Source organism: Lepidothrix coronata, unplaced genomic scaffold (genome assembly GCF_001604755.1).
Source record: "Lepidothrix coronata isolate B3197 unplaced genomic scaffold, Lepidothrix_coronata-1.0 Scaffold98, whole genome shotgun sequence".
Classification (NCBI taxonomy): Eukaryota; Metazoa; Chordata; class Aves; order Passeriformes; family Pipridae; genus Lepidothrix; species Lepidothrix coronata.
The window spans coordinates 148150-171462 of NW_016690278.1; positions in this window are offsets into that span (position 1 = coordinate 148150).

Below are 23313 nucleotides of genomic sequence, written 5' to 3' on the forward strand. Positions count from 1 at the left end.
TGGTTAACAATTTGCTTTTGCAACTGTCTTGTTTTTCCTTGTTAGTGTGCCAACAAACAAGAGACATTCCACCTCCCCTACAGCTGTCTCTAAAAGAGTAAAAAAACCCCTATCCTTCTTTTGTAGATGTGGAGAAATTTATGTACTACAAGAAAGGCAGCTTTGCCACTGTCCCATATACCAGTCAAATAAAACCCATCAGTTATCCTTATAACTCTTTTAAGATTACAAGACAAGAATACAAACAGGGAGCTGAGCTTTGGAGTTGAAAAGCATGGAGCAAATCCATAAAAAATTTCAGTGTGAATTGCACATCTAAAGGCTAAAAGGCTAAAACCTTCTACCAAGACACAGAGCAGTGGCAGAGGATGGAAAATTACTTGGTTTAATTAGTTTAAACAACAGAGGAAGATTATGAGGATTTCTGGATGATTCATAAATGCAATGCTTCTTTTAATTTAGTCATTACAGGATTGAAAAATGAACTTCATAGGAATTTTCCTTTATGCTCTGAAATTGGTGATTTTTTTAATAACTGTTTCAACTGTCAAAGCAATCTCTGGTTTACTGACCCGGAAATATATTCTGCCTTATTGAGAAACAATGTCTGAGACTGATTGCTATTGTTGATACAATTATTAGCTGACAGCAAAAGAGCTGGGGAGAGCAAGGAATCCTGCCTGTTAGAGTCTGTGGATGCTTGTTACACACAGAGTTTCCTTCCAACTTATCCAGTGGGTCTGGCCTTCAGACACATCTCATACACTTGTATTTTCTCACCAGAAACTCGATTCTCTTTACACCAGTTAGTCTGTTTCTTTTGGATATCGGGCAGGAACATAGTAAAGATTTTTCAAGTCTCATTCATAACAGCTGAGCAGATTTACCTGAAACTTTCTAAATAGCATTCAACCATGGAAGAGTATACCTGGCATAGAAGAGTATAGGCCTGGATGCAGTTGTGTCAGGTGGGATGTCACGGAAAACATCTGTCACAGAGCACACTATCTGCTCTCCCAAAAGTGAGAGGACCAGTCCTTGTGATTTTCTTTTTATCCAAACTGACTATAGCTCTCTTTCTTTGAAAAGCATATACCAACAAGTGGGATATCTGACGACAAGACAGTCAGCCTATTTGAATACGTATCTCACCAAGATCTCCAGAAAATTGTCTGCAGGAAGAAATGTCTGGGAAGCCAGTATCAGCCTACAGATGAGAAGCACCAGACTAACCAAATGCAGTTATGATCTTAGAATCTCATGATTAGTTTCTGCATATTTGTGCTGCTGCTGAAAGGGGTTCAGTCAGATAGATCAGGCACATTTTGGAACAATAGAGATGTAAATTAAATAGTGAGTTTTGTCTCTGGTTTTCTGATAAAATCTAGATACCCTCTCCAAACTGTGGCACTATGAAGGTGGGAAGAACTAAGACAAATGCTGCCAGATTCGTAATACAACCACAGCTGTCCTAATACTCTTGAACACCTGGAGGTTAGTAATCTGTTCTCCTTCCTTTCCTTTGCAGTTTCTGCTATCTGTCCCTATCTCAGGCCCTTGTGCCAGTTTCAGGTTTTGGCAGAGCATGCCGTTATCATCTGTATATACAGGATAAAGGAGACACTGCCCTACACACAGTATTTGAATTCTGTGCATCAGAGAGGAACTGCACGTCTGATTTTCCAGAATAGTTGGCAAATGAAGATAAAATAAAAAGCTCTGTGCGGATCTGAAAGCCTCAACAAGTTAGGACATCATCATCTGCCTGTCTGAAGCAAGTCTGAATGGCCTAGCCTGCTGTGCTGCGAATTTGTTTTCTTGTGTAGTGATTCTCTCAACACTGATCATCTCTAACGGAGCAAGAGTAATAGCCTGGAAAAACTCCACAAACTGAAACTGAAAGGTAAAGAAGCAGGTGGGAACAGTATGTCTCTAGTGCTGGTCTCATTCTGACTTCTGAAACACTTAAAAAATATTCTATTACTGGGATATTCTATCTGGGCTCAAATTGCATCTCTCTGATAAAACCCGATAGCAAGTCTCAGAAAGATGACAATTCACTTTCTTTCTACCTACTGTCTCTGGGACTCAGCAGCCAGGTTCTAAGCAAAGAGCAGCTGTTCTCTCTCACTGAAAGTTGTTCCTTGCAGCAGCATTGGCATTTAAAGAGTCTGATGAGGGATAAACAAGCAGAGATGACCTATCTGGTGCACTGGTGAAGCAAAACTCAGCTAGAGGTGCAGTTATGTCATTTCTCTGTATCAAAGCATCTTCTGAGGTGTTGACTAGGACTCAGTCTATATGATGCCCAGAGTACATTGAAATTGGCCCTGCCGTGGACCACAGCCATTAACAGTGTTTTAGTGGCACTGAACCCTTTCCTGGGGTCTGTGGACTGCTATCACCACAATAGTTGCTCAGTGAAACCATTTCAACAGCAATCGCTGGAGCAGGAAAATTTTGAACTGATCAGCTTAGAAAATGGCCTAGGAAAATGGATCAGAAAGGTGGCAGTGAGCTTGCTCTCTCAGGACCTCTGCTCAGGGTTAGTGCCACATCTGTATGCTAACTGGACTATGGTGCTACTAGTTATTACTCTGCAATGTTTCCCAGAACCTTGTTTCCTGTGCAGGAACATCTTGCATGGTGATCCTCTATTCTCACAAATGGTGTATACATATTACTGCAATGTGAGAAGCAAATCAGAAGTATGTTCTTATTTCCTCTATTTAATTGGAACAATCTTTCCGTATAATGAAGCATGAAAGTGGGAACAAAAATATGCTGGAGGTGCAGGGGAAGGAATTTGTTATACTGTTTGCACTTACTGTTTATGCTTATCGGTGATAAAAATAAACTAGTTAAAAACATATCTTTTTTGACAAGTTTAAAGAAGCTGTCAAGAAGTGGATCAAATGCATCAACAAATGATTTCTTTGCAAGTGTATTTAGAAGTAGATGCTTGCTTTGTAAAATGTATCTGAAGCCTTCTGGCTTTTATGTTTCTGGCATCTGTTTCTGGTACAGAGGCCATTCAGGAGTTCAGGAAGGTCATATCTTCTAGCAGGACCAGGGAAGTGATTATTGTCCTGTAATTGGCATTGGTGAGGCTGCACCTCAAGTGTCCAGTTCTGGGCCCCTCAATTGAGGAAGGATGTTGAGGTGCTGAAGTGTGTCCAGAGAAGGGCAATGAGGCTGGTGAAGGGTCTGGAGCACAAGTCCTAAGAGAGATGAGGTTGTTTAGTCTGGTGAGGAGGAGGCTCAGGGGAGATCTCATCACTCTTTATGTAGAACTCCCTGAAAGGAGGTTATAGTGAGGTGGGGGTCAGTCTCCCAGGAAACCAGAAATAGCACAAGAGGACACAGTCTTAAGCTNCATTGGTGAGGCTGCACCTCAAGTGTCCAGTTCTGGGCCCCTCAATTGAGGAAGGATGTTGAGGTGCTGAAGTGTGTCCAGAGAAGGGCAATGAGGCTGGTGAAGGGTCTGGAGCACAAGTCCTAAGAGAGATGAGGTTGTTTAGTCTGGTGAGGAGGAGGCTCAGGGGAGATCTCATCACTCTTTATGTAGAACTCCCTGAAAGGAGGTTATAGTGAGGTGGGGGTCAGTCTCCCAGGAAACCAGAAATAGCACAAGAGGACACAGTCTTAAGCTACACCAGAAGAAGTTTAGGTTGGACGTTAGAAAGAAGTTCTTCACAGAAAGAGTGACTGGCCTTTGGAATGGGTTGCCCAGGGAGGTGGTGGAGTCACCACCCCTGGAGGTGTTTAAGGAAAGACTGGACGTGGCACTTGGTGCCATGGTCTGGTTGATATGATGTTGTTCAGTCATAGGTTGGATTTGATGATCTCAGAGGTCTTTTCCAACCTAGTTGCTTCTGTGATCCTGTGATTCTACTCTATTACTCTAATCTGGGTTTACTGCTGCACAAAGAAGTCCACTGAAACCAAAGGGTCTTATTCTGCATATCTGAGGATGACAGTTTCCAACAACATGCATGCAAAGGAGGCGAGTCACGTCTTTGGAAGTTAGTACTCATTTTGGGCTTCCAGAGTAAACGAAGAAAGAAATCACAGTTATGATGAGGGTTAGCTGAGTAAGACATTCCATAGGGTCTCAAATTCAATCCCTCTGCATGTTCACTGAAGAAAATCAGACTGCTGCTTTCTGATGAAGTGCCATTTTCCTACGTGGAGCTGTGTTGTGCATTTTTGCTCAGGGTAGAGGCTGGAATGGACAACATTTGTTTTTTGGGATGACCCATAAGCAGATAAAATCCAGTCTGTGCATTTAGTCCTAGAGTTAAAAACACAGGAGACAACAGTAAAAGGAAAAAAAGTTTTGTCATTTTAAAACATGAGATAGCTCTTAAGCCCCTGCACAAAGACATTGCCGATTTTAGCAGATTTTAAAGTGTCAAAGTTTTCTCTGGCTGAGACAGGACAAAAAAGTTTGTACTATAGTTGACATCTCAAAATTTTCAACACCTGTCTCACCTTCATCTATAGTTACATTATCCATCTTGTGGGAGTTTTCACGTGTCTAACAATTGTTGTTTGGAATTCAGCAAAAGCATTTGATGTTTTTCTTTGGGCTCTGCTCTCCACGAGCTTGGGACATTACAATTGGGTTTTTCGTTTGTGAAAATACTGAGTTTCTGCTTGGCTAATTGCAGGAAGGCAGTAATACAGTGGGAGTAGTGCTACACACTGTTCATCTCTTCTCTAAGCCAAAGCCACCAAACACTTTCATCTCAAAAGGGCCTAAGTCTACGTTCTGCCCTTCGTTCTTTTTGTCTACACTGAAATCAGCCACACAAACTTTGTTCTCATGGCCCCACTCCCTCAACCCACCCAAGACACCTCCAAGGACACACGTGAGACAGAGGAAGAGTGATCTGTAGGTGTGGTACTACTAGACTTACACATAAACCTAAAGGTAATGTTGTGTGTGGCCAGACCACGTCCATGTCAGCAAGCCTAAGGAGAGGGAATCATCTGAACAACAAAGAATAAAGGTCGTTTACACTGGGAAGACAGCTGACATAAAACCAGAGTTGCTGTGTTAAAGTTTCTATGTGTTCGCCTATCCAATAGCCCATAAAGCCTGCCCTGATATGCTGGGATGCATGAATTCTTTCTGTTTCCATCTTCCCCAGCCAGAGCTTTATCCTAAATGGAAATCCCCCTGATGAGCAAAAAGAACCCAGCAGCATCGTAAAGCTTCTTGCTCTGGATGAAGGAACACCATGGCTGGTTTGTTTTTAAGACTCCCAAGGACTGTTTCTCACTTCTCTGCTAATTTAAGCTGTGAATTCAGTCTAGAATTGTGGTCAGCAGAGTGGCAGCTGGTGATTGGAACTACAGGAAACAATTTCTCCCTGCTCCAGTGGGAAGTACAAAATATTTTGCCTCTGAATATCTTAGGCAGTAGCAGCAGCTGCTCCCTACAAGCGTTAGTGGGAACAGTGCAATAGGAGCCCTATGTCACCTGAGACAAACCTCTCAGCAGCACACCACCACATACAACAAGCAGTGTCACGTCTCATAAAGCACCACAGGTGACTTGAGACAGTTTTGTCAGAAACCTAGAGTACCTGACTTTTGGGAGACGGGACTAGCCCGGAAGAACGAGCAGCAAGCCTAGTTCACCGAGGGGCCTCACCTCACAACTACAGCCCTGTCCCAACCACTGGGGCCCCAAACCTCCATTCAGTGTGTGCTGCTGAACAGCCTGAACCGGTTCTGAAGAACAAAAAGGAGGTTTGTCTGCCCAAAGGTCTCACTGCAATATGGGCTACAGACACTAGGGACCAGGTACGGGGTAGCAACCACAGTGCAGAAGTTCAGCTAGTCTGGGAGCAGACTCCATCTGCAACCAGTCATCAATTAAAGGGACTGACAGCCTCTGGCTAGTTCAAAATCTTTCAGACCCTCAAACAGGAGTCTGCACAACATTTACTTGCTCGGTCAAGTATGATTACAAGAGCAAACAGCAAATGAAAGAAAATCTATAAATATTCTGCTAACTGCTGCTCAGAGCTTTTTACCAGCTAATCTGAAAAAAAAGAATCCACTAATGCTTGTGTGTACTTGCCCTTGCTAGTGGTGGCAAGAGTCTGTTAATTGAAAGGCAGTTATCAATGCCACATTAATTTAATTCTCTCAATTTTTAAAGAGGTAAGCGAAACCTTTGCTGATGGATGTCTTAGCCTGTGGTTTTAACAGCATGGCTTTGTCACAGAGCAGAATCTGGCTACTCAACCTAAAGAAGTTTTGGGTTGGACAACACAACTAGACTGGACTCTACTGCCCTAGTCCCAAGGTTTTTCTCCCCTCTCCCCCCAGTTCTTTTCCTCTCCTCCGAGTGATTTTGTGAGTAACTAAAATATTTCCCTTCCCCCGAATGAACAAATCAATAAAAGAAAGAAGGATAAAAGGAAAAGGGAAAATCTATTGTAATAAGAGCTACCAATTGTTTAGAAGTTTTGTGAGCATAAAGATTCTGCACACCAAGCACACAGTTCAAACTTCTTGGACATCCTCATCTGGGGTCAGCAGAGATATGTAACCACTTTTTCATGAAAAATGCTATTTGTGTTGAAAGATAGGGAGCTAGGAACCACTGTAATATCTTAATAATTGCATGATTAATAGCAATTCTTCACCTTGGCAAAAGTATGAGAAAGAAAATTCATCTGGGTGTGCAAGATATACCTCTGCAAGCAGCAGTGTACTGAGGCATCAGCATCTTCAGACTCCCTCCTACCAGCAATGTGAAGGTGCACACTGCAAACTCCTTCTGGTTGATGAACTAGTAGGGAAAAGCCATGACTGGTTCAATCTTTCCACTTTATTCCACCTAGCATAATAAAAAAATTATGAGTAATGAAGAACAAGATCTCAATATGTGAAAACCTGTGCACATGAGTTAAAACTTCTTCCTTTTCTTTCCCCAGATTTTCACCAACAACCAGCCAGCCCACTAAGTTATGGGAACTAGGGGGATAATCTCATATGATCCTTCACAGGTTTACATTAACAGCTGCTCATATGCATAATTACACATTTCTTGTTGCTTATCAAGCTTAAATGATCTCTCATATTACAAAAACACATGAAAGAAGAAACCATCAATTTCTGCAAGAACTGTGTTCAAACTGACTTACTGCATGACATTTCACACGTCATCCATTCTGAAAAGAATTTTTCAGAAACTGGCACAGAAAAATGTGCTGTAAAGAGCATAATTTTAGAAATCCCTCATTCTTTAAGTAACAACAAAATCAACAAACTAACCAAACAAAACCCCAAGTGAGCACAAAAGAGAGAGAGTGAAAAAAGCCATTTGGACTTTAGGAAGTAGTTTTCGTTTCTGAATTTCACTTTCTTCACCCACACTGAAAATTCTATGTAATTTTTCAGAAAAAAGAAAGCCTGAAATTTTTGCATAAGGCTTCTCAAGGTGTTTATGTTGCTGAGCTTGAATCTGCTCATCTCAAACATTTCTAGAGAGCACAGGAAGGAATAAAACCCCTTATACTTGTCCTGAGAGGTAAATTAGTGTTTCTCTAACTCCCAGTGTCCTTGCACTCCACAGACTGTCAACAATATTTACTTTTTAATGTCAGCTATGAAGCTGCCCTCATCTACTGGCCAGCTATTGAAGATTTTGGCAGTGGAAGAGGAATTTGAGCAGTCAGGGTAAGCCTTCATACAGCAATAACAAAAGTTAAGAACAGAAAAAAAATTATCCATTTGCACTTCCTAGTGCAAGAGTCTGTTAATTAAAGGCAGCTTTCAATGCCACAAAAATTTCATTTTCTTGATTTTTTTATTTTTTAATTCTCATTCCCATGGACATTCATGCAGCGGGGTTAAAATAAGGTGGGCCTGAAAGTTAATCACTCCTCCACAGCACAAGAAGCTAAAAGTAGTTTTAATTCAGACTGCACACTGGTTTTCAGGCCCTGTACAGTCAGAAAAGTAAATGCATCCTTTCAAGCTAATGAAGGACAGTATAGATTTGTATTCTTTCTGGATTTCAAACCTTCCAGATTTCATGGTAACCCTTAATCACTCTCTTTTGTCAGGAGGTCTTAACTCTAGGACATGGCCTGTTTCCCTGGATTTGTTTTTAGGACTCTTCACCCACTCTGCTTGGAGTCAGCAACTCACCAAGAGCAGCTTTGACATGACTCATTCTGTCTCCTGGATGATCTAACAGATTGTAAATATGAAGATTTATGAGGAAATACACTGGGGAGGCTGTGCCTGGATGTTTTTTCACTAAAAATATTGCTACCTGTGTTGCTTCTGTCCAACAAGGCAGACTTTTATATGTAAATCTTTCCGTAAGCATGCTAATGAGGTACATAAAGCTGCCTCTTTCTTTTGAGCAGAAAGAGTCCATGGAGAACTCCCTGTTTCAGCTGTAAGTTATGAATACTCTGGAGGATGCACTAACATATCCAAAGCTGCCTTCATCTTTATGGAGTACTGACCTCTCTCTTCCTCACTATGTACTAAGCTCACTTTCAAGTCTTTCCAGCTACAACAAAAGGGAGAAAAGGTTGAAGGCATTTACATATTTTTGAGGCAAGACTTCCTGTTGAAAAACTGAAATCTATGTCTTTTGCTGACTGAATATTCCTAAGTGTCACAGGTGCTCCAATGGTAACATGATAAGTTTGGCTCTTAGTATGGGACTCACCTTAAGTGCCTTGTATAAAAAGCAGGGAAAGTTGATTACTGGGTGAGGAGGAATGCACATTCTTGAAGAACTTGGGACACATCAGAAGATATTCCCAGTGTTCTTGGAGCAACCCAAAGTCTTAGGACACAGCAGTGAGTTCCTAAGACAGAGACAGTGATATTCTACCATAGGAAGGTTCGGAAATCTATGTGTTTCTGTCTCTGATCTTATGACATTGTCTGTAGAGCAGACCAACTCATCTTCAAAGAAAGGTTTTCCCAACACAGGCTCTGAGCAGTGCTTACTGGAAGCACAGGTATGCACAAATCTGCCAGAGGACAGGCTTTTCTTCGTTGAGAGGATGCCCAGAAAACTTCACATCTAGTCTAAATATCACCATTTAAAGTCACCACTACAACAGGCCAGTGCTGTTCAGTCTTGATGGGATCTGGCAATGGTGCCCCGTGGAGCTCTGGACCGCTATAGAGATCCACAGAGATTGGTTCACCCTGTTTTGTCTCTTTGCAAGGGCTATGGACAGACTCAAGCTTCTCTCATCAGAAGGCCAAACTAACCCAGTAGCAAGGCATTCTGGGTCTGTAGGGGTGAAGGCACGGGAAGAGTCAACAAGACTCACTTTTTGGCTCTGATGATACAACCTTGCTGTGCCTATGTCACTCCCCAGTATGACTGCACTTGCGTGCCATCAGGAGTGCGTAACTATTCAGTTCTGACTTCTTAGACTCCAGGAGAACTTGATATTCAAATTTCCAACTAGACTGCCCTCATGGGGGTTAGGGCTGGTTATCCTTTTTAATGTACAGTCAGCCACAGAATGGTTACTTCTGGCTTCCCCACCTAACACAAGCCTTCCTCAGGCTGTAAGAGCTTCAGGACATTACACTGCATCCTGTTATATCCACACAAACAGCACTACACTCTGTGGTCGAATAGTCAAGCAAAGGGTATAAGACAACTGTCTTGTTTATGAATTGATAATGGCTCCTTAATGCTCCTTTGGCAAGAAGGTTGAGCAGCATAAGTCAGAAAGATGAGGTGTCTCACTGGTGTGTTACTGCATATCCTAGCTGCTATCTGTTGACTAGGAGGGCTGATAAATGGAGCTCTAATAGACAAGGACCTTTTCACACTGGAGAAAAGGACAGTGGGTGAAAGGATAAAATGCAGTTAAAATATACAAATAAAAATCCTGAATTCATTAGAGATTAAAAGGTAAGTGCAAGTCTTGATCCCTGGAGACAGCAGTGGAACAACTGGAAAACTAAAACAGAAACAACAAAAGACATGACAGGAGAAAAGCTGAGTTTCATAAAGCAGAGACCTGTAGGCACAGTAAATAACCCAGGAAAAAAACCCCAAAATCAATCTGTCCTTTAAAGGAGGTCTATAAGCATGACTTTAAGTTTCTCTAAAGGCTTCTGCCTTTAGAGAAGAAAGGCTTCTCTAAAGGCTTCTCTAAAGGCTTCTGCCTTTAGAGAAGAACTAAAGAAACACTGGAGACCCTAGCTAAACAGGACAGGTGCAGCCCATCTCTCAACTGTCCCCTGGTCATTAGTTATGTCCGTGGGTTCTCACCTGGAAGGTGTTAAGGCAGCAGAATAAGGAGGTCATCTCTCCACCTGAGTATACTTTGAAAAGGGGATGAAACAATTGTTTTGTATTTATTAAGCCAAAAACAATCACGTAGTTACAATCAGCAGCATGGTAAGTGAGCAAAATACTGCACCATATTTCTCTGTCACAAATAATATCCAGATTCTGAAATTTGAGGAGAGCTGCAACACTGTGGAAATCTTAAGGATTGGATTTTCCAACACTGTTCATACAATCTCTTCTTTTAACATAAAAGTTGCCATTTTTTTTCCAACTCAAAGACCATTTAGCCCAGCCTGTTTGTAACACTCGACAAGAGCAAATGTATTGGAGAAAGCAGAAAAGGGCAAGCACACAGCAATACGGTCCCAATCTCCAGTAATTTGCAGTTCAAGGACTTCCAAAGGAGATGTTTTTATATTTGAGACCCCAATTAATTTCTTTTTTATGACTTTGTCAAGTTACCTTCTGAACCTGAGTGAACTTCTAACAGCCACGGTATCCTGTGGCAAGGAGTTATACTAATTAATAGTAACTTGTATAAAGAGCAAAAGAAATTCTTCTGTTTTGAAACTCTTTCCTTCTAATTTCATGTGTTGCTCTGTACCTTTTAGATTTGAAGGGGCAATGAAGAGTTAAATTCCATTCACCTTCTCAAAACCACGTAAGAATTTAAAGAAACCTCTCATATCCCTTCTCAGTTTTCTCTTTTCCAGGGTGCAGTGTATTTATTATTTTCAGTAGTGGCAGCAGTCTTCCCAAAGCCATCACAGATGATCATTCCCCTTTCTTTATACTGTCTTTTGTACTGAAGAGATACTATTCAAAGCAGTTACAAATGGCTATTGTTCTACATGAGCATGAAGTGCACTTTGCAGAGACTGGTGGACCATAAGGCTTAGGTAGATAGCATGAGTGACAAGGTATTCAGGACCCCAAGGTATCCAGCAAGCAGTTATCTGAACCTGGGCTAAATGAAATCCTGCTAAGTACGAAGGAGAAGTATCTCCAGTGATCCACAGGCAGGAGAGAGACGGGCCCCCACCTTGTCCCTTTCAGCATGGTCCCTTCTAGATCTGTAGCAGATCTGAGTCTGCTTTCAGGATGATTTCCTATCTGTAGAGAAAGGGTGTCCCCAGAATCAGGGCGTTTTCTAAGTTTTGTTAAGGAAACCCAGTCCTGGAACAGACACAATCATAAATGATACACAGAGATAACCCCATTTCTAGAAATGGGTATTTCTAGATGGTATACCCATCTGCTGTCTCTCACTTTAAACACTAGAGGTGATAATTTCTGAAACACATTTTACTACTCTTTTTTTTTTTTCCCCAAGCCCTTTATTGTTTGAGCTTTTAAGACTGGGTTTTATTAGGCAAATTCAGTGACATCTCTGAAAACTCTGGAAGTGATGTCTGACACTGCTGACAGCTCTGTGAGAGTTGATCTTTTCTCTTAGAGGCTGTTGGACTTCTATTAATATACATAAAAAATTCAATTTTACACAAATAATAATATTATCTATCCCTCAGGCTTATAACAGAGAGCTAAATAATATGAATCAACAATATCACAAGAGCTCTAAACCCATAAGGCAAATAAAATTAGACCCACATCTCTAAAAGTTGCAAACCATAAGCCAGTCTTGCGATTTCATGGACAAGGATACAATTTTGTATGTTTCAGCTTAGCTATGCTTCCAGCTGACTTTCAAAGCCATGGATAAACACCTCCCAGAATCATAGCTGAGAAGAGCATAATTGGCAGAGACTACTGTATGAGTACAAAAGAAGATATCAAGATTTACAAAGAAATTTTCCAGATGAGAATTGTCAGAGTCCGAAAATGAAAGGGTGTCTCCAAACCCACCTTTTCTAGGACAAAATAAAGTATATGGCTTATTAAATTCTCTCATAGTTGGAATATTCAAAAGAAGAAAAATCAAATGAGAAGCACTGGCTGCTCTAAATGGATAAGAAAATTTAAAGCTTTGCAGGAATGTCTGTTTTGAAAGAGCAAGTACAAGCTTATGACAGTCATGAGCAGAGCTGGATCATTCCTTCAGCCTATCTGTGAAGCAAGAACAGCACATGCAATATGGAATGACTAGGGCTTTCCATAGGTATGAGTTGTATCTAAGGAAGAAGTGGCTGAATGATATGAAACTGTACTGAGGAACAGGGGCAGTGGACAGGTTCATATTGCTTTCCTTAAGAGGGATGTATTTAGAGGTGCTTTGTCATCATGGCTCAGGACTCCAGTCTCCCATGTACATGCATACCAGTATCTGTAGAATCTGTACTGCTGAAGACAAACCAAAAAAATCTGGGATACACACTGGAAGAGCCTCCCAGAGCCAGGCTGAGAGTTGAAGCACACTGTGCTTCAGAGAGATCGTCTAAAACTGAGGGTATTCCAGTGATTTCAGAAGGGTCTAGCTGGAATCTCAGATGTCTACTTTAGCATCTGAAGAACAGACCTGAAGTTCAGATAGGTAGCTTCTGAAAGATTCAGTTGTAGTGATTTTGTTCCGTTAATGTTCCCTACAGCTTTTCAAAGTCTCCTGGATAGACAGGGAATAATGTCCTTCAGCATGAAGGGAGGAGGTGTCACTGCTTAAACTTTGGCAGTTCTCACTGGGCCTGATGTTCCCTGATGGCTGTCTTGGTCTTTTTCTTTCACCTGCACTACTATTCTTCCTTCCTATCCCCTTAACTTGTGTTTTGCTTTCCAGAAGAGCTTCTGTGTTTTTCCTCAACTTCTTTGTTCTGTTTTCTTCTTTTCTCTTCCAGTTTTTCTCCCATTAGTCTACCACAGGTAGATCGCGCTTACCTTATCCCAGATTCCTGGGAAAAGGCTCTACTTCTCAGTCTGTGCACACCACCACACTGGTTACAGATTGAGTCAGAGAGTATATTTAAGCCAATGAGTCATCCACAGCTCTTTCAGCAGGAGATTTTTTTCTAAGATTGCAATTACTGACATAAGCAAGGAGCCTATACTGTTTACATCGAGACATAACTGGTAAGACAGGTGAGAGTAAGGAAATGTCCCTTATTATGGGTCAGAATAGCCACCTTTCTAAGTGAGATGCTTTAGGAGAGGAAGAACTCATTTTGAAGAGATCAGTTTTAGTGCAATAAGTGACACTTTTTTTTTTTTTTAAGATTTCATTTTCTTCAACATACAGAAATACCACTCAGCTTTTTAGGAGTTGTTGGCACGTGCTGTGTAAAACTGTATAATGAATTAGTTTCATTTATAGTCACATAGAGAACTAAATAGAACTAAATTGCTTAAGTATTCAAAAAAAAAAAAAAAAAGCTATGCATACTGCCAATTAACAAAACCATCTAATGTTCAGTACTTTCAAAACGTTTTGCCAAATGAAAACCAAAAATGGAGATGATATGTATAAAAAATTACTCCACAGAGTTAACATGTGTGTTTGTAATTAAAAATAAAAGGGAGCCAGCATGTTTCAGAATGCTTCGATATTATATATTCTTCCATTCCTGATGTAAGTGAACTTTCCCAGAGAAATTTAGTACAAGGTAGAATCAACTAAGAGAGAATTACAAAATGAATTAAATCAGCAGAAGTTTCCAACCTGCAGAAAGAAACTGTAGTGATAAAGCTCCTTATCAAAAGGATATTACAGTAATCAAAAGAGAATATAACTGACAGTAGTTCACCATAAAAATTACCATATCCATTCATCTGCAGTTTCAAATAAATGCTTGCTCTTTATTTCTTTGTTGAGCAGGAAGGTGTTGTAATTGACAGATAGTCCCATTTGGTATTGTTCCCAGCTGTCAGACTTCAGCGAAAGGTTGCACCTTATCAAACAAAATAGTTTTCAGAAAGTTTTTCAGGGTAAGGCACAGGCTAAAAATTAAAGAAGAAAAAGGTTTTTATAAAATTGAAGACTACATCTTTCAATCCAGTCTAGCACTTATGGCTTTCAATAGAACAACAAAAGCAATTTTGACCTTATCTTTGACTACATCCTTGGAAGACAGCTAAAGAAATGAATGTGAGTCAGCACAGAGAAATGCAAGTGTTTTCTAAATTCCCAGTCACATAAAGACGGCGGAAACCCAATTAAATCAAGGGAAAGGTGCCCATTTGTATCAGATGTGGGGCTGTTAAGAGATGAATCTAGAGTAAATTTACATAGGTGTCTCTAAAAAAAATAAAAAGAAAGTTTAAGCCTGTGAAATTATGTTTACAACATGTACAAGCAGCTTTCTCTCTCCAGACCTTAACAATTTGTTCTGAATAGACCCAGCTCATGAATAGTAACTATCCTCCCTAAGCAAAGATTGTACCTAGTAATGGATGTGCTTCAATTTCACCTTTTCTGCAGCATCATGGCATAAAGCTCCCGCAAATTCCAGGATGCAAAAGTCAACAATGCTCTAGAGAAATCAATCCACCTCAATCTACTGAAGCAAAAATACCCCATGAATATATGACTTATTAAATAGTGAGAGACTGAAATCAAATGGCAGTTTCTCTCATCATTATCATTGAGTTACCAGAACAAAAATTACACAGAACAGGCCTAATGAGGACCTAGTTGACAGCAAAGTAGAAAAATATGCAGCAACTGAAATTAATGAGGAAGCAGGATGGGAAATGAAAAGGGTAGAGCTGCTCTTGGTCAACACAGGTTCATCAACACCTCTTCTCACTGACTGAGTTAAAAATCTTTATTACCATGAAGGCAGTGAATCTATTTGCTGCACACCATGTCCTTTATGCCAAACAGCACAGCCCTGTTTGTGTCAGTTCCAAAGGCTCACCAGAGCCTCTACTTATCTACAATACCGTTTTTTAGTTTTGAGTTTGCTTTTCTTGCCCCAAGCATCACAGAACTGTTGGGTCATGTATGTTGTAGAGTCTGACTCCCGAAATACACCTGTACATTTCTGAGGGAAATTGAAACCACCTCAGGAAATATGCAAGTGGCATTAAGCAAGCTGCTTGTGTGCATAGCTTTCCACCCAAGCATGCAGTTGTGTGAAGCTTTTGCCACTGAAGAATTTTCCATCCAGTTAGATGTGGGAATTTGTATTCTACAGTTCTTTATCAAATCACTTCCCCTAAGTGGAAGGCATTCCAGAGACAGGGTACTAACTGTATAAGCAGACTTCTGAGTCTCACTAGTTCTTTCTTCCCATTGTGTCATGAACCCAAGTCAACAGTTCTAGTTTCTCACTTATGACGGAATTTTCTCCAGGGAACTCCACATGTAGCTTTGTGTATATGCCACCTGCAAAGAATCCTTGAGTAGAATTGCTCATCCAGAGCTTGTTATCACTGCTTTCTCCATGCTGACTACATCATATTTTCTTCTCCATAAGAGTCAGATCATCTCTTTTTTCAGACTCAGCTGTAGACTCTGTCAGTACCCTACCAAATAGGAAGAGAACAAAGCAGGCACCACACCCCAACTCATCTGCATTGATCACAATGATGTGGTACTCCCATGGATCTAAATGGAAGGGTGCTATGTTTGAGATACATCCCACAAAAAAGAATGAAAACATTTGTTCTTTCTTGCACAGCTGAGTAAATCATAACTGAGAACATGTGTCTGATCTCTAAGCCTCCAAACCCAAGAAGACACAGACCTGGCAAAATCCACAACAGCTGTTTTGTTGGGCTGTGAACTATGTTGGAGGCCTACCAACCAAAACCCAGAGGAAGCTTGAGGAAGGTGGTATAAGAGCACTGAACAGCGTAGATGCACTGCTATAGAAAGAACTTCTGTCATCCTATCTAGTGTTGCATGGGCAGGGAGAATCTGAAACGAAGGGGGCGGAGGATATACAGGCTGCATATTTTTGAATTTACTCTCTGTAACTGTTTGGCAGATCAGCTCTTCATATTTTTCTGCTCTGGCTTTGCCTTCCACCTCTCTTGGGTCAAAGAAGAGGAGCAATGACAGAGCTGCTGTCTACTAGATGACATGGTTCATTTGCACAGGGTCTACTGTGATTACAGGGACATGGAAACTATGACATGCACTTTTGTTTCTGACGCACAGCTGGAGGATATCTTGAACCACCTCTACTTACCAACACAGACTTCTAAGATGGTCACCCATCTTGGAATGGAATTATTCCACCAGCAGAGCACAGAGGGTGTTACTGAGATTTTAAATAGGGGGAAAGGGAAGAAGGGACAGCATTACTAAGACTGTGAGGTCTTCTCCAGCTTCACAGGGAAATTACTCGGTCCTGAGACCAAAATAATATTATGGAAGTCAAACACTGCCAGTGCTGACAATGGGGTAGGCAAAAACTTCAAAGTATTTAGGATTCACTGGTCTCACTCAGCCCAACTGGCCAGAAGCTTCTGCAAGATTCCCTCCCTGCCTCCTGGTGCTGAGAATCTGACTGCATTTCAGGTTAAACACAAAGTGCCTTTTATTTGCTAATGTGAGCACAGGTAGGCAATACCCTTCTGGTGAGGATGCTGAGAGGTAAGAAGACAGTTTTTTCTGACTTGTCAGCACTACACTGTCAGCTGTGTGGTGGGAAGGCCATAACTTCAACCTGGATTTGTGCAGCAAACAGGAGTGGGAATTAAAGTGGGAGCAAGCAGAAGATGGACCACATAGGTGCAATGGAGGTGATTTTGCAGCACACATGCCCTGATGCAACTCTCTGCACTGAAGAGTCACCACTTACTACAAGGCCACATAACAGAAAGGAGGTCTGAACTTTCCCTCTGGGAGAAGAACACCGTTAAAGGCTTGGTTGTAGTCAACAAGAATTGGATTACATGAATCAAAGCCATTTGAGAAAGTTGCTTATGGGAGACAAAGATAAAACCCAGCAACTGTTCCCAGGTACTGCAGCAGCAAAAAACTCAACCAGTGCTGTTACTGTTTTTAGGGTTCAAAAGCCTGGTCTGGCAGGAAAGAAGCAGGGAGGCCCAGTAGTAAACTGCAGAGAAGAGTGGGCTCTGAAAACAGCAGGTTCTTGATAGGTTACTATTATAGATCTTTGAAAGCCATTTTTCTTTTTTTTTTTTTTGAAGTGAAGCAAACCAAGACACAGAACGAAAGAACAGGCCATGGAACACAAAGGGGGCATGATAAATCTTAGGAAAGTGCCTGAAAAATGTTCATCCCTTATCTGTTTGAAGTATTGTAAAGACCAAAGTGACGGGGTTCCAAAATTCCATGTGCATGGCTCCAGCTTGAGCTATTCCAAGGGAGGGATTCAAGCTGATCAAGTGACCCTGGCACACATCACGGCTTTCTGCGTAAGTGATGCTTCTCCAGAAAGTGTCACAGTCTCGGTGATATGAACAGGCTTCACATTCTAGGAATCTGACTGTAACTGTGCAAGACAGATTTTTCTCCTCTGTGTGAAGAAAAAGCTCTGATGTAGTAATAGGCCTTTCTCCTGCAAAAGATCAGACACAGAGGAATACATCACTGGAGTTTGGTACAACAGGGTGATAGGCAGCCCTGTGTGCTCCACAATATGCATCCCATAGTGAAGGATCACGATCTACCCCACCACAAGCAGACTGTCATTAAAATTTCACACAGTGGCACATCATGAGAATCATCAGGGAATGATCAAACCATTCTATGAGTACAGTAAAGGGACAATCTTCCTTCCAGCAAAGCCATACTAATGGTCTGTGATATCTCCTTTTGCTGCTGAAGGGTCTTCTCTCACTTGTCTCTGCTTGGTTCTCATTTCTTACCTCCTTATCAGGATCTCTTTTTATGAGGAATAGCTTGAGCCTCTGTGATTTATGATCTTAGTGGGCCTAACTGAAAAAACTTAACTTTCCATACTTGCCTTTAATTCATACACTCAGTATAAGACAGAACTTATTTTATTTATAGTTCCTGATTTTCAGAGATGTCACTGTGCATTATAGTTTTGTTATTGCTTCATATAACTCATTCCTGTCTAATGCTATTTGGGCTGTTTATGCAGGAAGCAGCAAGAGACCGCATTCTTTCCAACAAACACACTCAATATGACCATGAGACTGAGAGTGCACTTCCCCACACGCAGTCAATTCACGGACATGTTTCTGCAATAACATACAGGGAAAAAACAAAACAAAACCAAGAATGCAACCCAAACCAAACAATCAAAAAAACAGACCTGCTCCCACCATCTTAACTTGGAAACATCTTGTCCTTTATAGGTCACGTATTTCCTCCTCCAAGGACAATCTTTATCCAAACAGAGAGACTCTGCTCTATGCCCTGCTGCTGGCTGGCTCACAGTCTGATGGCAGATATTAGAGACTTATGATTCAACATGAGAATAATACTCCTCACCACTCCGCAGAAAAAATGTGTCTCCTGGCCGGCATTTATCAGTTGCATGATTTTAAAAAACAACAAGATTTAGTTAAAGGATAAGGAGCATGCCATTAATTCTCTTAGAATACACAGCGTGGGATAAGACTGGGGAATGTTGGAAAAACTAATAACTGTCTTCCCCATTTTGTTCTTAAGAATCCTGTGAAACTCCTTTAGTTGCATGTTTGCGTTCCTGCCTTAGGCTCTAGGTGAAAGCTAATGAAGGGGAGAAATGAAAGAATAAAAGTCATTGTTGGGCTTTATTTAAGCCAAACTCAAGCAGACACGACATCCCAAGAGACTTCACAGGAGCTACCATGTAGGCTAAATATAATTAGTTCAGCTTGAGTGTTCTTTAATTGACTTTGAGTGAAAGGAGGTATAGGAGGCAAGCTGAAGACCCTGGACCAAATGTAGCTGCTCTTTGGGCAATATGCAATAAATCTACACAAGAACCATGTTATCTCAGGATTTGTTATTAGATGTGTATAGCCAAAGCTTAAAACCTTTCTTGAAATCATACCAGCTTGCTATTCTACTGGGTTTTTTTGTATCCTGGAAGACTGATTGTCTGGCAGAGTGCTACAACTCATTCATAGTTTTTTGTGAAGTGGAGGTGTTAATAATCTCTCATTCCTGGGTAGTTTCCCAGGGGTAGGGTGTTTCACCTTACATAACTCTAAATAACTTGCAAGTACGTGACTCTGTGTGAATTAAACTCACTTTATGAGCAGCCTAAGGTAGCAAACTAGGTCAAATGAACCGTGTCCCAGAAAGAAATGACAACTTCTCTCTCACGCTCCTTTGGAATTCTGCTGGTAGAAATTATGGAAAGATGTCAGTTCCCCAAGAGGCAGCTTGAAAAGCAGTTAGAATCAAGAGGTTAAGAGTTTGAAAAACATGGCAGAACAATTACATGGAAGTACTACAGTGCCAGCTCTTATCCAGGGAGCCTCACCTCCTATAGGCAGTCACGTGCCCCAAAGTTCCCTCACCTCTTCCAGTCATGAGGTCTGTTTGCTTCACTTCTTTTTGCCCCAAGTGTCACAATTTTGTAACACAATACCCCAAGTGCTCACAGGCTGCCGTATGACTGGTTGGCAGCACCAGATGACCCTCCTTACCTATCTGCCCTATGAGGACTTCAGAGCAAGAAAGCCCCACTCATTAAATATGTAAGGATTCACCTGATTCAGCCACAGTTAGATGGTGAGTAGCCTCCATTTGGTTAATTGACATATCACAAATGTTTTCATACTGTTCTGTGATTGCCTGTTTCTTGACTCCACCATACCCGTATGTAGCACAGATATATTGCTATGTAGGTACATAAAGACATAAGTTAAATATACGTGCATATATTCATAAGAATGTAGGTATAAGCAGTAGAAAATATGCTTTAATCAGAGCTTGAGACATTAATAACTGATGTCTGACTGTGAATAGAAAGCAATTAAAGAAAAATTAAAACACAGATTCAGTCCCCAACCTGATTTAAAAGGCAGCTGAACAAATCTTCACAGGTCTGGGGTAGCAGAAGGGTAGTGGGCATTATAAGAGGGGGAGACAAAAACGAGCTACGACATCTAAACCCATCCTCAGAGGCCAGTCAAGGGGTTCCCTGTGCAACCCTTGCACTATGCATAGAGGAATCAGTCCTGTGAACTGAAGTGGGAGACCCCTGCACCTGGCCACAGCCCAGCTGGATGATCATGCAGTATGACTGAGGCAGACTTTGGGTTTTTGTACAGTGATGCAACACACAGGCAACAATGTGCATGAAAATGGAAAAACAGAGAAAATGCCAGTGTCAGAAGAATGGGGGGGATGGGGTAAACACAACAAAAAGGCCTAAAATCTTTCTGACACAGACCATACAGACTGGGAGAACTGGCCAATGTGCCTAAGAACTGGAAAGTAAAATTTTGGTATGTTTCACACAGACGGGGCAGGTCTTGATGAGCTCCCTTTTCCTAAGTTTCGGGTCAGTCCTAAAGCTACCTAGAAGACCACTTGTGCAGGGGTTGTGCAAAATTTGTTTCCTTATCCTTAAGTCAGTGACCCTGTAGAAAGCTCAAAAAGCTCCAGCTGACTGACTGAGGAGACAGAAGTCAGTAGCATGTCATGATCTGCCCAACATTCCTGTCCAGAGCCTGGCACAGTCTCAGAAAGGAGGGTGGACACAGATGGGACAAGGACATTCTGGGGAAAAAGACTGAAGAAGATGAGAAACCAACTCCCCCCATATGTTATTGATAAAGTTTATCTGTTCAAATGAACATTAGGTGTTGCATTTCTAACATGGCTGTGGTAGCAGTAGGTTGCTAGACATGCCTGCATCACTGCTTCTGTTAAAAGATATTTGTTGTGTTCCCGGGAAGGTGGGAGGCTTTGGAGATAGAAATTATTAGTTTGAACAGAAGGCAAGTGGCATCCTGGCTTTCAAACCGGGACATGTAAAGCCTACACAAGGTATAAGCCTTGCCACAGAAGTTGGAAGAAACCACTTTAGAAGACCAGGTGATTGTGGCACGAGTAGATGTGCAGTGGAGGCAGCCTTGATGAATATGCAGTGTTTTTCAACATATGACAGTACCTTATGTGTTAGTGATGGCCAACGTGTCCGAACATCAGTTCAAAAGGTAAAACAAGCTCTGAAACAGTCCAGGCTTTAAGACTGTTTCAGCAGGTGGCCACACGTCTCAGAAATTCAGATTGACTAGAGAAAAGAATTTTTAAATCAAGTTTTAAAATTCAGTTAAAGAAGTACAACATTCATCGTCTTCCTACTAGTAATAAATGCAGCAGTTGTAGAACATGACAGAATGAAGATGTGTGATTTATTTTACGGTGTGCAACACTTTTTCCTAAGCTGCTACATTATCAGAGTTTACAAAGAGTTACAACCATAATTCCCAGGGACCTCTCAGAGCCAAGTGGGCATGAACCCTTTCAACTTGTAGGAAAGAATGCTCCGACAAGTGTCAGCAGGAACAGTATGGTGTGTTTCCACTTGGACAGGACATCCTGTGGTAATACCACCATGAGGTAAACATGGAGGTGTGGTGGCTGCTGCCAGCCAGTCTCAGGGCAACCTGTGAACACCCTATGGAAGCTACTCCTGCTCTGGAAAGCCTTCTGCTGGCAGGCATGGATGTCTCATTAATACTGAGTCTGAGTTCAAGCCACATGGCTCAGGCTGGATACCAGGTGGTTTGAAGACAACACCGAGGAGGTGCTGTGGTACATGATAGTGCCAGACTGCCTGCAGGGTCTGAGATAGCAAAGCAGTTCCTATAACCAGGGCAAAGCAAGAGCAATGACAAAGGTGCAGAATGCAAAATTTCTTTCTCAGTGCCCCAGCAGGCAGCCTCATCAATCCAACAAAGATGGTTTAAGGAGCCTTCAAGCCAGTTGTTAGCGTGGATCAGGATCAACTACCCACCTTCAAACAAGTTATCAGACAGTACCTGTATATCGTAAGTCAACCCATATCAACTTTGGCAATTCTGAAAAAGGTCTATTTTCACACCAGATATTACATATGTGAATAATACTGCAAAGTTCATAACATGCTGAAGGCTTCCTTCAAGGCTTTGCTTTACTGTGCAAAAAGGAGTACGAGCTAACAGTAGCAGTCACAACAGAGACACAGACTATTTTGAAAGAAGCTGAAAATTACTTGGAAAAAAATCTGTTCAAACAGGAAAACCTGGGGGGAGGGAGGATGATCATAGATTGTAAATTTATATCCAATGCTATCTGTGGATGAGATTTTGAATTCATAGAGTCATTCATGACCTGACTTTTCTATATTCAGTACTGCATCTCATTTTATTTCTCATAGCCAATCCAGATAATGAGAATAAAATCCTATTCTCTTTTCCTAGCATGTGGGATCAGATTTCAGTTGCTTACCTACTTGCATCAAGAGATAAATGAATGAAGTGACTTGTGATAACTAGAAATGAATCATAGAATATTTTAGGTTGGAAGAGACCTTTAAGATCATTGAGTCCAACCACGAAGAAGGGTTAAGTGGTGAGTACCATTCTGAAGGTGTTGTGGTACAAAGTGTTGAGCTGTGCATGCACAGAGATGGCACAGCTGTGCCTTCCAATCTTTCCCCAGCTTCTTCTTTTGTCCCTTCAGCTTTGTCATTGGAAATGATGCATTTCCAAAGGCCTGGTACTAAAAGCTCTTCCGTCACATCTGCTCAAGAGGTTTTCACAAATTGACCTTAATTGTCAGGTTCGTTCATCTGTTTTCTCTTTTGAGCAGATTTTCCATAGAATTGAATGCATCAGAAACAAGAAGTACAATCAGGCTGAAAATGCCATCAGCTCAAACTCTACATTGGATTCAGATACCCACATTTAAAGCTGTAGGCTGTGTCTGCATGAGAAAAGCTGTCTCCCTAGGCTGTTCCCTGAGATACAGTTGTCTAGCAAACAGGAACATTTTAGAGGTAGACACACTTACCATACACTTGAAAAAATGCCAGCAGTCTGAGATAGTGGCAAATAAGTCATCATAGGATCCCAGAATCCCAGAATCATTTAAGTTGGAAAATATCTTTAGGATCATCCAGTCAAACTGTTAACCCAGCATAGCAAATCAATGACTAAACCGTGTCCCTGAGTGTCACATCTACATA